Source organism: Coptis chinensis, chromosome 5 (genome assembly GCF_015680905.1).
Source record: "Coptis chinensis isolate HL-2020 chromosome 5, ASM1568090v1, whole genome shotgun sequence".
Classification (NCBI taxonomy): Eukaryota; Viridiplantae; Streptophyta; class Magnoliopsida; order Ranunculales; family Ranunculaceae; genus Coptis; species Coptis chinensis.
Genome location: NC_141460.1, coordinates 100,242 through 105,675, shown reverse-complemented (window position 1 = coordinate 105,675; position 5,434 = coordinate 100,242). Strand labels below are relative to the sequence as shown.

General features: G+C 39.7%; 1 long non-coding RNA gene across 1 annotated transcript; it reads right to left on the bottom strand.

Annotated features, from left to right (window-relative positions):
- Nucleotides 1-3,456: 3,456 nt before the first annotated feature.
- LOC147496160 (uncharacterized) lies at nt 3,457-4,958 on the bottom strand. Its single transcript, XR_015196555.1, has 2 exons — nt 4,676-4,958; nt 3,457-3,685 (listed from the first exon to the last, which is right to left on the bottom strand). It is a non-coding gene; the product is annotated as an uncharacterized LOC147496160 (long non-coding RNA).
- Nucleotides 4,959-5,434: the final 476 nt, after the last annotated feature.

The window sequence follows — 5,434 nt, the reverse complement described above, 5'->3', positions numbered from 1 at the left end:
ATGCCCTTTTAATCCCGCCATGAAAGAAGTGGTGAGAGAGGAAGTTTTACGTTTACTTGATGCTCATATACCCTATTTCCGATAGTGATTGGGTTAGTCCCGTCCACATTGTTCCTAAAAAGTCCGGCATTCAAGTTGTACAAAATGAAAATGGTGAGTGCATCTCCACTGCATTCCATTAAAATGGAGAATTTGCATTGACTATCGCAAACTTAATGCGGAACTTCGTAAAGATCACTTCTCTCTCCCATTCATTGACCGATGCTAGAACGCGTTTAGCGGTCATGCTTACTACTGTTTTTCTTGATGGCTATTCGAATACTTCCAAATTGTCATCGATCCCGCCGATCAAGAAAAGACAACTTTCACGTGTCCCTTTAGAACTTTTGCATACGCATCGAATGCCTTTTGGTCTTTGTAATGCCCCGTGCACCTTCCAACGCATGCTTCACATTTTCGATGATATGGTGGAACGTTATATGGAAGTCTTCATGGATGATTTTTCCATTTACGAAAATTCCTTTGACAACTGTCTATCCAACCTTTCTAAAGTATTAACGCATTACGAAGAGAAAAATCTGGTACTCAATTAGGAGAAGTGTCATTTCATGGTTACCAAGGGACTTGTTCTAGGTCATATTGTTTCGAAAGACGGGATAGAGGTTGATAAAGCTAAAATTGTTAAAATTGCTTCGCTACCCTTTCCACGTACAGTTCGTGATATCCATGCCTTTTTAAACCACGCTGGGTTTTACAGGAGATTCATTCAAGATTTTTCTAAAATTGCTCGACCTTTAACCAATCTCCTGCTTAAGGATGTAGTATTCGACTTCAATTTCAATTGCAAACAAGCTTTTGATACTCTAAAAACCGCTCTGACTACCACTCCTATCATTCAACCCCCTGATTGGTCTCAACCATTCGAACTAATGTGTGACGCTAGCGACTTTGCTATTGGCGCCGTACTAGGCCAACGACGTGATGACAAACCCATTGTCATTTACTACGCTAGTAAAACTCTTAATGTCGCTCAACGTAATTACACAACAACTGAGAAAAAGTTCCTAGCTGTTATCTATACTTTGGATAAGTTTCGCCCTTACCTAGTTGGAACATCCACCATCGTATATACTAACCATGCCGCACTTCGGTACTTACTCGCGAAAAAGGACGCAAAATAACGATTGTTCCGCTGGATCCTTCTCTTGCAAGAATTCACCCTGGAAATCAAAGACAAGAAAGGAACCGAAAATGTCGCGGGCCGATCATTTATCAAGGCTGGTTGGTGACACCGATAGTGATTAAAAGCCATCCGTGTGATTCCTTCCCGTAAGAATATTTGTACTCTATTTTCTCATCTCCATGGTACGCGGATATCGTTAACTACCTAGTTACTTGAGGAAGTTCCTTCCTCTTGGTCACGCCCCGATCATAAAAGTTCTTATCCACTATAAAATATTATTTTTGGGATGACCCTACCTCTTTAAGTATTGTTCCGACCAACTCATTCGTCATTACCGCATTCCCGACCGGAGCACACCGACGTATTATCCTTTGCCATGAACAATCTTGCGGAGGTCATTTCAATGGAAAGAAAACTGCGGCCAAGGTATTACAATGTGGTTTTACTGGCCTACCCTTTTTTGCGATGCACACGAACATTGCATAGCTTGCATTCGTTGTCAGCACCTAGGTCGAATTACCAAACGAAATATGATGCCCCTAAATACTATCTTGATTGTGGAAATTTTTTATGTTTGGGGCATTGATTTTATGGGACCTTTCCCTATTTCTCAAGGTTTTCAATACATTTTAGTAGTTGTAGACTATGTGTCCAAATGGATTGAGGTACTCGCATGTCGCTCAAATGACCATAAGACTGTCGTGAAATTTGTTAAAGAAAACATTTTCTCTCATTTTGGTCTCCCCAAAGCTATCATCAGTGATGGGGGTACACATTTTTGTAATAAATTTTTTGGGTTTTTAATGAAGAAATATGGAGTTACTCATAAGGTTGCTACTCCATATCACCCACAAACGAGTGGCCAAGTAGAAGTTTCCAACAGAGAGATAAAGTCTATTATGGAGAAAACTGTCAACCCATCAAGAAAGGATCGTCTCTCCGCTTTATCGGATGCCTTGTGGGCATACCGAATGCGAAGATTTAAGACACCTATAGGGATGTCTCCTTACCGCATTGTTTTGGAAAACCTTGTCATCTGCCAAATGAATTTGAGCATCGTGCCCTTTGGGCCATCAAAAGCCTCAATTACAATATCATCAAGGCAGCGAGAAGCTAAAAACGCAATTAAATGAGCTTGAGGAGATTCGAGTGATGCTTATGATCTCTCGAATCCTACAAAGCTAATATGAAAAGAGTGCCGCGAAAAGCACATTTTATGTAAGGATTTCAAAATTGGCCAAAAAGTTTTAATTGACAACTCCGTTACACATCTTTCCCGTAAATTGAAAACACGATGGTCCGGTCCTTTCATTGTGGTCACCGTGAAACATTATGGGGCAATCTCTTTGCTTAATCCATAAGATAACAACAAATTTCAAGTCAATGGACAATGCCTAAAACATTACCACAAATTACGCTCACCAGATGTTGAACAAACTCTTCTTCAGGGATCCGGTCTACCGGACTAGATGTTTCGTTTGAAGTACTCAATCTTGTTTCTATAGAGGGTACGCCATTTTGGTAGCCGGGCCATCTTCTATCTTATAATCTCCATAGTTCTTTGAAGTGTGTGGTTGCAAGCGCCAAAACCTTAGTCCACAAAAACTCTATTTCAGAACTGAGTATAAATGTTTTCTGCAACACGAGCAAACGTGCTTTTTGGTAAACGATGGGTACCTAAAAATTCACCTCCTTCCTTCTCTTCCCTTTTCTACTCTCTACCTCGCGAACTTCAGCTAATCATTTGGTGTAAGTCTCACTCATCAAGAATAGGGAATGGTCGTAGTACTTAATTTTGCTCGTAAACGACATGCGCGAAGGATGGGCTAGTGTATGCATTGTCAAACACCCTTCTGTCTAGGTCTTGACTTCCTATCGATACTAGCCAGGTTTAAGGTATACTTTTGTCCGACACCACCGCCTTGAGATAATCTTAAATTATGCCGCCGTTCCTCCCATAGGTTGGGATTCGTCTTGAGAATCTGACGTTAAAAGACTCGAGTCGTCTTGAGAATCTGACGTTAAAAGACTCGATTCGTCTTGAGGATCTGACGTTAAAAGACTCACCTTGTAGATATGTTTATATTGTTGCCTTTTCCCTTTGCATTATGTCACAGCCCGATTTTCTAAACAATTAAAAAAAATGAATATTTGAAATATAAATATCTCAAACATCATTATGTTCAATTGTCTAAAAACCCAGGCTATGACGGGGTGATACAACACATATCAAAACCTAAAACCCACATCACAACAGGATCAACTTAACAACAAAAATCTCCAAATTCCTCAACTATCACTTTATTCAGAACTTTCTTCCATCCCAATACAAACATAAACAAACTTTAAGAATAACAATTTCCAACATCGTATTCTCATGTCATATAAAAAATGTAACCTACGTTATTACATCATTCCAAAAGATCAGACCTAATAATTTAAACTCCCAGACTGCTCCAGGCGAGAATCCAAATCACACGCCGCGGTTCCACTGCCTTCCACCTATGTTCCCAAGAACACACCCAATCACCACATTCCGAGGATCACCTAGACCTTCCAAATCTAGGCTAACCTAAGCTCTGATACCAAAATGTCACAGCCCGATTTTCTAAACAATTAAAATAATGAATATTTGAAATATAAATATCTCAAACATCACTATATGCAATTGTCTAAAAACCCAGGCTATGACGGGGTGGATACAACACATGTCAAAACCTAAAACTCACATCATAAAGAATCTTAACAACAAAAATAATCTCCAAAAATCTCTTCCATTCAAAAATCATCAATATAAAATTCTAAGAATAATGAGGTCCTCAACATCGTTATTCTCATTCCATATGAAAAGGAAACTACGTTATTACATACTTTAAAAAACAGGACCTAATAGAATAAACTCCCTGATCGCTCCGGCCGCGAATCCCAATCACACCCGCGATTCCACTACAATACCAAACACGGTTCAAACACGAAAATAACAACAAATCTCCAAACCTTCAAGAACCGCGGTAATGGCGGTAAGCCATTAACGATGTCTTGAGCTTGTGCGGCTTCGTCCAATTCTCTAACACACCAACACCCACCCATACAAAGATCAAAATATAAGGCAAGATGATCCATGGGCACGCTTCAGCGTCTCCATTACCAAAACTCCAAACCGTCCCAACGATTCGATACAAAACGAAAAAGAAAAACGTTTTCTTTATCTTAGCTTGAGGCGCCATTGGCGCCCAAGCTTCGACAGCCCGGACGTCAACAACTTCGATACAAAGCCAAAACAACAAGGGTTCAAACAACCAAAAGACAAGACGATTAATAATAACCGAATAATGAATCGAAAACATGAGCAGAAATCTTTAACAGTAAATTTTATACGTGAAATAGAAACTAATCTACTCACAATAACAGTTTATATGGACAGTAATTTCATAAGTTCTAAACACACCAAAATCATAGTTCTAGTAGTGGTGAGAGATAAAATCTACTCACCGGTATGAACAGCTCCTACGAATTTCTCCGAGTCCGAGCCGTCGCGCTCCACCCTCCAGAAATCCAGCTTTCATCTCTGCCTCCATTTTCATTATTTTATTATTCTCTGAACCCTATTTTCTAGAACAATGTGTTTATATACTTGGGTCTGAAACCCAAGCCCAACACAGACTCGGGCCCAAAACCAAGCCCACGTATCCCGAGTCCAATCCGACGAATTTTTAAAATAAACAATTTATTTAATTAATTAAATAGAAAAATACGTATAAAAACACGGGGTGTTATACATTAAGTTTTGCACATGAGATTCGTATCCAACCTCAGATGTCGCAAACTTGGAACACAAACGGGCAATGGATTCCACCAGACCAACCCTAGAATTGGTTACTTTGAGATCCCTTGGGGCGGTTTGAGGATAGGCATATGTAATAAGGGAAATTTTATTAGACCGTAGCGCGCACGGTCTAGGATGGTGTACCGCCCGCCCCTAACCCCATAATACATAAAGGTAAAGCCACAAATGGCTGGATTGGGTTAAGCTCTAGAGCCGATATGATGACAGTTGTCTATGAATTTAGATGGTGACTATTCTGGACATCCAGTGTTCTTCACGTATATCTCCCTTGTATATAAATAAAACCCTTGTTTATAAATAAAACACTCTCCTTCTTTTCGAAAACTCTTGTGACCTTCGAGAATGACTCATAAAATTGGATAGCAATTTTCGTGCCGATCATTTCGATATCTCATTCATCCAAT